This window comes from Beta vulgaris, chromosome 6 (assembly GCF_026745355.1).
Source record: "Beta vulgaris subsp. vulgaris cultivar EL10 chromosome 6, EL10.2, whole genome shotgun sequence".
NCBI lineage: Eukaryota > Viridiplantae > Streptophyta > Magnoliopsida > Caryophyllales > Amaranthaceae > Beta > Beta vulgaris.
Genome location: NC_079207.1, coordinates 47,579,832 through 47,592,755, shown reverse-complemented (window position 1 = coordinate 47,592,755; position 12,924 = coordinate 47,579,832).

Below are 12,924 nucleotides of genomic sequence, written 5' to 3'. Positions count from 1 at the left end.
TATAACATACTACTATGATTTTCGAATCTTGAACACCCTAAAAATCCATGGTTTGATAATTAAAAATCCAATCTAAACATAATAAAAAAATCTAAATTTTTATTTCTTCAATACATAAATCATATAATCTTAGATTCATAATTAAATCATCAAACTAAATCTTTTATACATAATCAAACTAAAAACAAATCTTAAAAACACAATCTTTAAATAAAAATTGAGGAGGAAGAAAAGTAATCAAACCAAAGCAAAAGGAGAAAGAAACAAAGGTGCACCGGTGAGGCGCGACAGTTGATGGGGAGGGGAGATTACTTGTGGAGGAAGAAAGCGTTGCTTGAGAAGGAAGAAAGAAAACCAAGAGACAGGAGATGAGTAGCCGGATTTTTTCTGTGAATGAGGAAAGAGAAATTATTGTGTGGGAAAAAAATATGGATTCAATGGGTTTATATATGTTTTCCTTGTGGGCTTACGAAAAGGTAATGGGATCAGAAAGAGTTTAATGATGAGTAAAATTAATGTTTCGGTCATCATACCCAACTTGAAGTACTTTTCCTTATCTAAATAGTAATTGGGTTGTTCAATATCATTTAGACTCCTTTTTCAAATCCAAAAAAGTATTTTCAAATGTTTTTCAAAACATGCCTAAACAAAATATTTTAATCCTTAAAATAATTTGTTTGACTTTCAAATATTCAACCTTTTAAAGAAATAAATTATTTTAATACTAGGTTATATATATATATATATATATATATATATATATAATATATATTATAAAATTCATAAATGTACCGGGGATTAAAACTTGTTTCTCCATTGGTAGCTTAGATCCCCCGGCTTATATGGCAACATCTTGGTCGTCTGGTGAGTCATATTACTCAAACGTGGTTCGGATGTTGCGAGTTGAAGGACGCCCATTTAGTCAGTCCTATAAACATGCAAAAGAACTGACCCTTCCCTATTTTCAGACAAGGCCAAAGGGCCTATGTCAGAGCCAATTGGTCTTGTTGAGGACTCGGCTGATGAGTATTTGCCAGCCTTCACCAAAATGTCTAGGGCGAAGATAAACGTAAACAAGATCTTTTCATATCTTACATCAAAGGCTTAAGGGGAGCCTCGTTCGGGCTTATTGGTCACATGTCAGCTGACCGTAGAGGTATATTTTTTTAGCTTTGTTATTCTGCTTTTTGTAATTATTATATTGCCATTGACATCACCCACTGACTATGTCTTTTTTGCATCTGTATCTTTTTGCTCGGAGAATCATGACCGAGGAGTGAGTCAGTGATATGAGGAAAGAGAAGAAACAGCTAATCCACCAAGCTACCCTGGCAAGGGACAAGGCTATTAATTCCTGTGAGACCCTAAAGACCCTACATCGTTAGTCCATGGAATCCTGGGAAAGTCGTATGGCAATCATGAGTCAAGTAATAAGCTCTACCTGATCAAGATCAATGAGTTGATCAAAGAGAAGGAAGGGTTGAAGTTGGCTCTTAGCTGCGACTAACTTGAGAACAGAGAACCTCAAGCTCGAGGAGGATAAAGCTCAGCTGGAACATGAGGCGTCTAAATCTTTTACAGAGGCTAAAGAGGCCCTCATCGATGCCATTAAGACGACGAAAGGGTGGGCAGTCAAAGCCTTTGAGATGATGGTTGAACCTGAAGAGCGAGGTAGTCCAGTTTGAGCGTCGACTACAATTTCATCAAGATTCTCATAGGGCCTAGATACCCGGTGACCCCCCGCCCCTCTTTTCAGAGTCTGACGAGGAGGACGGCGAGGAGGTTTCAAATGGATAGGTGGACGATGAATTGAAGATGCAACTCATACTTATCAGGACGAATAGCCATCAAGCTCTTATTATTTTATTTTTGCTGAATTGTCATACTTTGTAATTATCTTTAGCAAAATAATTTGCGTCCAAATTTTCTTTGATGCACAATTTGACTTGTATACTTGCTTCTTTTTATCAACTAAGCTTCATCCAAGTTTATTTTGAAGGGTGGATGAATGAAATTCTGTTTGCATACTATACCCTACTATCTTGAATTGCTTGTGTTATGATTTTATGCTTATCATCTTAAAACATGGTTCCTACCAAGGGTTGAACATTTGTGGATTTACATAGGTATCATGGCTAAGTTAAACTTAGGTCGTCCTAAAGCCTTCAAGTCTGGGATTGGAGCATTTTCCCCATTCTTGTTATTCCAAAGGCTGGATGTCCTTAGTGAAAGCTGGACGTTTGTGATACCAACACATGAAATAGCCAAGTCAAATTTCACTCGTCCTAGAACTCATGCGTGTAACACCCCGACAATTCTCTATTTTCCAAAATACCATTTTCATATAAAACTTAGAGAATTATCAAAGCATTATTGTCAGCCCCGACCCTAACCTTATGGAGGCAATGTGCTGATATTTAAAGATAGACCTTTATATAAAAAAAAATTAAAAAGGCAAAACAGTTCCAAAAATATCTACAATTTAAGGGAAATTCACCTATTTAACTTGAATAATTCAGTATTTATAAATTTTACTATGAAAATAAGACAAAATAGCAAAAGTAAACTAAGCAAAGTAGTGAGATTTTTGAAGTATATGAAAATAAAGACAAATTAAAGAAAAGTTAGCTAAGGAAAATAAGAAGACTCATATAATACTTGCTTTTAGTCAATAAAATACACAGTTGAACGTTTTCATCAATGCTTCTTTTCTCATTTAGCAATTAATTTATGACTCATGGTGTCTGAGCCAAAAGTTGAAAGTTCCTGATTTTGTCTTCTCTCTTTCGTCTCTTTTGTTCTTGAGTGCTTGCTGCTTGGTCTTCTTGATTTTGCCACAATCTCTGGCTCTCTTCAACCTCTCTTTCTGCCGCCATACCTCATCAAGATTTCAAGTTCTATTTGTATAATTACTTAAGTTTCTGAATTTTGAGATGTGAATTGAAAGGAAATGGAACTTGTAAAGTAATAGCCATTATAGGAATTCATAAACTGGTAGGGAGAGAGAGAAAGAAGGTAAGGACAGGAGAAAAGACAAGAATGTAAGTCCTATTGACTATCAATCGTAGAATAATAACAAACAATAACAAAATAACAAATAATAAAGCAGGAAAGAACACACCAGAACTTTTACGTCAAAACCCAAGAACTGGGAGAAAAACCACGAATATGCACTAGGAATCGATGAACGTTCAAGAAAGATTACAAAAAGTGCTCAAGATCTCTCTCTATAGCCTTTTCTCTCTCTAGATGTGTTTTAATGATGAAGAATACATTAATCTCGTAATTAGGGCACCTATATATACCCCCACTAAAGAAAACGCGTTTTCGGAACCATCCCGCGTAAAATTAAGCCCCGCCCGATCAGGTCGGGCGAGACCCGCCCGATCGGGGGACTTTACGCCAATGCTGAAATCGCTCCCGGGCACGATCGGGCGTGATAGCCCGATGCCATCGGGCGAGACATCGTTTCATACTTCCTTTACATCGTTGCGGGCCCGATCGGCGAGGACGCCCGAGTCGTAGTTCGGTCCTCCGCCCGATCGGGCGAGATGGCCCAAAGCCATCGGGCGAAGACGCAAATTCACCAAACTGCCCAGTTTCGATGTTCGGTTGCGGGCCCGATCGGGCGACTACCACTTTCCTCCGTTTGACGCATTTCTTTGACGCAACCTTTCTCCACACCCCAATACACCTTCATGAGCTTCATATGTAGCCATATACCTAACAATCTCCCACTTGGAGATTGGTGTAAGTGAAGAAAAACTTCCATACCTTCATCATCTTCTCATTCATCTCAACTCCTAATCCACCATCTTTGCCATCAATCAACGAAGACCAACTAAGGTCCTGCACAACCTTAGTTTATCACAACTCACACTCTTAGTGAGCATATCTGTTGGATTCTTATCACCCAACACTTTCTCCAGACTCAACTCATTCTCCTCCACTAAACTCCTGATATAGCGAAAACGCCTACGAATGTGTTTAGCCCTACAATGATACTTGGGATTCTTAGCCAAATGCACTACACTTTGACTATCACTATAAAGTATCACCTTTTCCTGTTTAATGCCCATCTCCTCAAGAAAACCAATCAACCATACCATCTCCTTACCAGCCTCCGACATAGCCACATACTCAGACTCTGTAGTAGACAAAGAGATACACTTCTGTAACTTGGACATCCAACTCACTGCAGTACCCCCCATAGTAGAGACATATCCTGAAGTGCTTTTGCTTGTATCGATATCTTCACTAAGATCAGCATCAACATAACCCTCTAGCTTTACTCCCTTCTGCCAGAAACAAAGCCCCATACTTGAAGTACCCTTCAAATACCTTAGTAACCACTTTACAGCCTCCCAATGTTTCTCACCTGGATTTGAAACAAACCTACTAACAACTCCCACTGCAAAAGCAATGTCAGGTAGTGTGCACAACATGGCATACATCAAGCTACCAACAGCTGAAGTATAGGGAACAGTGGCCATCCGCTCCTTTTCTGCTTTTGTAGTTGGTGAATGCTCCCTTGTCAATTTGAGATCACTAGGAAGTGGTGAATTTCTGGGTTTAGCATCTCCTACATTAAACCTCTTCAGCACCTTAAGAATATAATCCTCCTGAGACAATTTCAACATTGCAGTAGACTTGTCCCTGAAAATCTTCATGCCTAAGATTTGTGTAGATTCACCCAAATCCTTCATCTCAAATACTTGTGACAGTTTTCCTTTCACTCCATTTATCACATCCATACTAGTACCATCAATCAGCATATCATCAACATACAGAAGTAAATAAACATAGTCATTTTCATACCTCTGAAAGTAACAGCAATGATCACTATTAGCTCTCTTGAACCCACTGCTACACATGAATGTGTCAAATTTTATGTACCACTGCCTAGGAGCCTGCTTCAATCCATATAAGCTCCTCTTGAGCTTGCACACCAAGTTCTCCTTTCCTTGAACGTTAAAACCATCTGGTTGCTTCATGTAAATTTCCTCATCCAGATCACCATGTAGAAACGCAGTCTTAACATCCATCTGTTCTAAGAACAAATTTTCAGCAGCAACAATAGCCAACAAGATACGAATAGTAGTTAACTTCACAACAGGAGCAAATATTTCATTATAATCTATACCCTCCTTTTGTAGGAACCCCTTTACTACTAGTCTCGCCTTATACCTGACACTTCCATCAAGCTCTTTCTTCAGTCAGAAGATCCACTTGTTGCTAAGTGCTCTTATACCTTTAGGTAATGCAGACAACTCCCATGTCTGATTCTTTTCCAGGGACTTCATCTCATCTTTCATGGCTAGCTCCCACTTAGATGAATTCGTCGAATTTATTGCTTCCTTGTATGATTCTGGTTCACCTGCATCAGTTAGTAACAAATAATACATAGAAGGTGAATATCGAACAGGTGTTTTGGACACCCTTGCGGATTTTCTCAAGTCAACTTGAGAGACAATTCTTCCTGTACTAGAACTGGAGCCTCTTGGTTGTATGACAATTGTATCCTCTGAAGTACCAGGCTGTGAGATATCTGATTCCTCAGAATCAGACCCTGCAGGAGTGTGAACTTCATCTCTATGTTGCTCACCCAATTCTGGAACAATGACATCCCTAACATCAATGCCACCTATCTCCACAATCTCCTTCTCCTGAACTCCCACTACTTCAGTAGCCTCAGATTTGTCACCAAATACATCCTTATACAACTTAGTCTCATCAAATCTGACATCACATTGTCTCAAAATCTTCCTACCTTTTGGTTCCCAACATCGATATCCATACTTCTCAGAACCATACCCAATAAAATAACATTTAACAGCTTTTGGGTCTAACTTGTCACGTTTCCGCTCCAAACCTCCTCTGGCAACTTGAACTCCAAAGGAACTGATGGTCCTCTGTTTATCAAATAAGTTGTTGTACTAACTGAATCTGCCCAGAAAGTCTTAGGTAGCCCTGCATGCAACCTCATACATCTAGCCCTCTCAGTCAGTGTCCTGTTCATCCTCTCTACAACTCCATTCTGTCGAGGTTTCCCTGGAAATGTCCTCTTCAGAATTATGCCGTTCTCCTCACAGAGTTTTGTGTACTCTATCAACTCATAGTCACCTCCATTATCAGACTTAATGCACTTAATCTTCCTACCAGTCTGATTTTCGACCTCAGCTTTCCACTTCTTGAAGGTTTCATGAAGTTCAGATTTCTTCTTCATGAAGTAGACCCACACCTTCCTGCTGTAGTCATCAATGAAAGTAACAAAATACCGTGAGCCTCCAAGGGATCTGACTGGTGAGGACCCCACAAGTCAGTGTGCACCAATTCTAGCTTCTCAGTTTTCAACTCCTTCTTGGCCTTCGTGAAAGTCACCTTTTTCTCCTTGCCATAAACCAAAACTCTCACAAAATTCCATGTCAACTGATTTCAACCATGACAACTTGCCACTTGAAGCTAAAATCTTCACCCCTTTCTCACCTATATGACCAAATATAGTATGCCATAACTTGGTCTCATCTACTGTAGCTGCACCAATCATGTTTGTACACCCTGCAATAGTGTATAAGGTTCCCATCTTAGTACCTCTAGCCAAAATCATGGAACCTTTGGAAATCTTCCACTTTCCCTCACAGAACACAGTTTTGTAGCCACATGAGTCCAGTTGACTCACAGAAATCAGATTCTTTGCTAGGCCTGGAATGTACCTAACATCATGCAGTTTTAAAGTTCCTCCATTCGTAGTCCTGACAACCACATCTCCCTTCCCCATTATATCCAAGGTCTTATCATCAGCAAGATGGACCTTTCCTAACTTCTTTGCCTTGAAGTCCTGAAACAGCTCCTCATGGGTGAAGAATGAAATGATCCCCCGAATCTAGGATCCACGACTCTATAGAACTATCAACACTCAAAACCAGAGCATCCTCAACCTCATTCGATGCAGAAAATATCGATGAGTTATCACTATCCTCCTGTCTCTCATTATGATCAGATTTTCCACCCTTCTTCTTGGGATGTGGACAATCCCTCTTTGGATGACCCTTCTCACCACAATTCCAACAGGTAAAATTTGTTCTGCCCTTAGACTTACTTCGCCCCCTTGATTTTGATCTCCCTTGTGAACTCTTCCCTTTTCCCTTTTGTTTTCTCCTCCCTCTACCCTCTGCACTGTATGCTCCAGATGATTCTCCACTCTCTTTCCTTCGAGTGCTCTCACTCAAAATAATCAGACCACGTTGTACCACCAGCAGTTCAGCCCAAGTACATGTGCACACCCCACAATTTAAAGCGAACACTTCATGAATTTCCCCACGAGAACCCCGGATTAACCCTCCACCACCAGCTCTGCCCGGATTTCCTTTTGCAGCGCCGTCCGTGTTTAACTTAACCCATCCCTCTCGTGGGCATGACCACGTAACCAAAATCTCCTGCCTACTTCTTGCTCCCTTGGCATTGTTCCATTCTATCCATAGCCTTCTTAATTTCGCCAACTCTAAGGAATATGAAACTTACTTGATCTAGAGGGATATTAGGAGACCTGTTGAAGCTACGGTCGTTTCTCCACTTGCACAACCACCAGCATGTAGTCGCAAAGACTCTAGGCCACTCACTCCCCATACCAGCCACGCCCTCCTACAGATTCCTCATCAACCGATCCGGGAAGTTCAACGAGTGATCTTCACGCCTCAGGTGGAGTCCCAGCTTATTCCACAAAATACGAGCCACCGGACATTCCATGAGAATATGTCTCGCATTCTCTTCCACATAACCACAAATAAAACACCGCGGGTCGTCCGTTAAATGTTGCAGAAATCTAGTTGAGTTCGACATAATACGATCCTAGATAGCTAACCACATGAAAAATCGAATCCTTTGCGGGACTGGGATCGACCAAATGCTCCTCCATTTTTGTCGTTCTCTCGGCAGCGGATCAATGTCATTCTTGATGATTTTTAAAGCAGACCCAATAGAGAATCCACCTGATGGCGTGCCATTCCAAAAAATCTCATCAACAACATCCTCTTCTTCCACGAGCTCATGCGACGTGATCGCTTGGAGAGTCGCAGCATCCAGATAATTAGCAAATACATCAAGTTTCCAGCCCATTTCCCTATCCCACATCTCCTTTACAGTAGCGTCCTGTATTGCGAGGGGAGGCTCCGATGAAGCTAGAGACATCAAGGGCTCATAAGTTGCCCACCTATGATGCCAAAAAAAACTTTTAGCACCATTTCCCATGGCTGAATTGATTCCCTTACGCACAATATCAATATTCTCCAAAATCCCCCTCCACGCATTGGATGCGTTTGCACGTTTGGTGAACATATCAATATCACATCGGTTCTCACAATATTTTGCTCGTTGAACCCTTGACCATAAAGATTGTGGTTCCGCCAAAACTCTCCAACCCAACTTCGCTAGAAAAGCTGAATTTGCTTGACGCATTGAACGAATTCCCAGACCACCTTCCTCGCGGCTCTTCGAAACATTGTCCCAAACAACAAGGTGGACTTTCCGCTTCTCCTCATTACCAGGCCACCCCAGAGAAATCGCCGAGACTTCCTATCGATATCATCACAGATGGGCCTAGGTAGCTTCGTGGATTGCATTGTGTAATACGGAATCGAACTAAGAGCCGACTGAATCAACGTATTCCAACCCGCCATGGAAAGGGTTTTAGCTTTCCACCCAGCAAGTTTTCCGTTCACCTTCTCAACGAGGTACTGGTACTCGCGCTTTGACGATCTACCATTAATCGTTGGCACCCCCAGATGCTTACCCAAATCCGGAGTCGACTTCATGCCCAGACCATTACATATTGCATCCCGCAGATCATAGTGAGTGTTAGGCGAGAAGAAAACCTTGGATTTCTCAACACTTACCCGGCTACCAGAGGCCTCACAAAACTTATCCAAACATTGTTTCATTAACTCGGCTTGGTTAACAGTAGCTTCCGTGAAAAGAATGAGGTCATCCGCAAAGGCGAGATGAGAAATACTCGGCCCATTTCTACTTGCTTTCACAGGTATCCAATTACCAAACTGCACCTCTTGCTCAATTAAATGAGCTAACCTTTCCATGCAAATTACATACAAATAGGGAGATAGCGGGTCTCCTTGACGTATCCCCCGCGTCGGGCAAAATCCCTCTAAAGGTTCACCATTGCAAAGGATTTTAAGCTTAGCTGAACTCACACTTGTCATCACTATGTCAACCAAATTTTGAGGAAGTCTAAGCTCCAGAAGGGACTCACAAATGAAAGACCACCGAAGTCTATCGTACGCCTTTTCAAAATCTATCTTCACCGCCATATAACCCACACGCCCAGATTTGTTTCGCATGGTATGAAGAAGCTCCTGCACAATGATAATATTATCCGTAATCTGTTTTTTCGGAACGAAGCTACACTGTGTGGGAGAGATGAGTGTAGGAAGAACCGGTTTCAGGCGGTTAACAATCACTTTAGTGACTACTTTATAAATGATATTACACAACCCAATGGGTCGAAAATGCTTAGGCAATTGAGGATGGTCCATATTGGGTATTAAGACAAGGAAAGCATCATTAAAACCCTCTGGATACTCACGACCCGCCAAAATATCCAAAACCAAACGCAGTACATTCGGTTTCACCAAATCCTAAAACCTTTGGTAGAAAAGGGGTTGGAACCCATCGGGTCCCGACGCTTTAAACGGTTTCATGCTCTTCACCGCCAACCATACTTCACATTCACTAAGTGGCCTAGTCATCTTCTCATAGTCATCACTCTTGATAATGGGAAAGAAATCCCGAGGCAGCACGTTACGACATTCCCCACTTCCTTCTTCTTGAAACAAATTGCTCCAATACGACATAACCATTTCCTTCACAATATTTGGGTCCGAAATCATTTGCCCTGAATCATCTTGAAGCATATCGATTCGATTCCTATGTCTCCTTATCACAGTGGATAAATGGAAAAAACGGGTGCTACGATCTCCATCGTTAATGGCCTCCATCCTAGACTTTTGAAACCACAAGGTTTCTTCATCTTGAAGGACATCATCCATTTCTCTTCACAATTTAGCCTCCAATTTAATGAGGTGACTTTGCCGACCCTTAGAAAGTAATGACTAAATGCCATTAATACGCGCCCACACCTCAGATTTTTTACGAAAGATATTGTAAAATTTCTCTCGGTTCCATTGATAAAGTTGGGAAGCAAATTCTTTCAGAAATGGCACAATAAGTGCTTCCCCTCGCCAATTATTCCGAACAAAGTCATGGAAAACCTGGTGGTTTAACCAAGCGGCTTGGAACCGAAAAGGACGAATGACTTTGGGGATTGGAGCAAAGCCATTGCTACTTATCAAAATAGGGCAGTGATCCGATTGAGATTTCGGAAGGTTACGCACAGCGCCTTTAGGAAACCGCAACCGCCACTCCTCATTCACAAGTCCACGATCAAGTCTAGCAGACTTAAAGGTGCTAGAAGAAAGGCCTCTAAACCATGTATGATCAGGACCTGAGCAACCAAGGTCAATCAAGTCATTATTCTCAATCCAATTCGCAAATTCCCGACAACGGCGCTGCATCTCCGAAGACTCGTTACCATTACGTTCGCTCATATTCGCCGTTTCATTGAAGTCTCCAGCCAACAACCAGGGACGACCCCTATAGCTTGATTTTAAATTCTCTAACTCCCGCCATAAGTCTCGACGAAGAGATGAGTCAGGACTAGCATATATGGTCGAAAACAACCAAGGGTCATCTCCGAGTTTTTTAATCTACACAGTTAGGTGTTGACTATGGCGGGCATACGGAGTCACCGTCACCACTTCTTTCCAAAATAACCAAATACCTCCACTAAAACCTTGAGCCTCAATCCTAGTATGACCAGAGAATCCAATTCTATTACAGACACGTTGCGCCTGATCCCCACTCAGGTGGGTCTCTACCAAAGCCAGAACCATAGGATCATTTATTCTCAGCACCTCCCTAATCAATGATAATTTATTCCCAGCCCCTTGAACATTCCAAACCATGATTTTAATCGACATATTAAACGATGGAAATTTGGGGTACCGATCATACACATTCACAGGAATGTTATTCTGAATTTGAAGGAACGCATCCTTCAAGGCTCTCATTGGTCCGTCCGTCACATACGGAATCTGAAAGGTCGCCATGAGGGCGGGGGGAATATGTTCCGGGGGAAGATACGAATCGAACATCATTAAAACTTTGTTGGCCAAAGGATGTACCTCTATCATCGAAGGTCCCTCCGTCGATGTCTCCATGAAACACTCGTAGGAAGGCGGAATCCTGGAGATCAGAGTTATCGGAGTTGGGCGAGGGAACATGATTACCAGGCAGGTTTCGATCTTCAACTACTGACGGGGATTTCTTCGAACCAGGATTTTTGACTTTGGGGGGGGGGAGGCTCAAAGTCACTAGGGCACCTCTATTTTCTTTACCCTTCTCGCCTAGATTATCCACAGGCCCAACATCTACACCCCCTTTTTTAAATTTAGGTATATTTCGAGCCTTAATCCTGTTATGACTTGCTAAGGGAACTCTGGGCCCAAGAGGAGTGGACTTAGCAGAGAGCTTTTGGCGATAAATCAATTTAGGCAAAATCGGATTTGGTTTCCTTAAATCTAAGATTGCATTTCCTTTTTGAATTTCCCCTCCTTCTAAATTCGAATCCGACTTAAGATCCACTGTTGGGATTACTTCCGAGATATGCTCATTATCCTCCGCCATCCGCGCCGGGGTTTGTTCTGTAGCCTCAACTGTTCCGTGATCCTCGCGCAGACGAACCACGGGTTTTGCTGAAACCTTGCGACCACTCTGTTGCAAATTATCCAACTACACCACAGTCACATTCTTAGCCAAGTCCGACGAGTCCACCTCCATCGCTACCCCATCCGATGAACCAATGATATCAAATCGCGTCCCTTGCACTTTAGTGACGGGAAGAGGATTAACCTGATGGCCCTTTGTCCCTGAAGTGATAGCTTGCTCCATCCCCGTCTTCGGAGGACTGTGTTCCATTCCCGTCTTCGGGGGACTTTTCTGACCTTGATCGACCTTGGCCTTGATACTGCCCTTTCGAGGTCTGCGAGATACCAGCATCCACTGACCATATTTTTCCGCACTGTCCTGCTGAACTACATCACTAGGAGGTTGCTTACGACTTGCGAGACTTTTCCCACCAGCATGGCCCCTATCCTCATCTTCCTTTGAAGATGTAAACAACGGACATACATCCTCCTTATGGCCAAGATGACCACACTTAAAACATATCATACGTAAACCTTCATACTGAACAATCCAAATGCGACCATTAAGACGGAATTTCGATAACAGAGGCTTCGATAAATCCACTTCAACACAAAATCGTATTGACCTCTATCCATGGATTCTGTGTTTCGGTCAATCTTTATTACCCTCCCAATCTTGGACCCAATCTTGAGAAGCACCTGCCTATCAAAATATTCAACTGAGAGATGGGGAATCCTCACCCACGTCGTAAGTTTCTTAATAGGTTCTCGATCCGCAATGAAGTTAGGGACCCATTTTCTTATCGTTAAATAACTATCCCCAATCAATCACGAACCTTGGGATAAAACAAAATCATAATCGGCCAAATGGTTGAAACGCACCACATAGTACGCATGACCAACATCAGTGAGGGCAATATCCCCTTTTAACTGCCATTTGATCTAAGTTTATTAATCAGGAAATCATAACTCACCCTTCTATCAAAAAGTTTGATAATTAAAGAATTCTTCCAAGGAGTCCGGATTCTCTCCTTTTCTTTTCTCGAAAGTAAAATAGTAGGAGTCCGACTTCGACTTTCAGCCAGTAAAATAGTAGGGTCGGAGTCGGATCTCATAAAATAATCCGACATCCGAATCCGACTCCGACTTT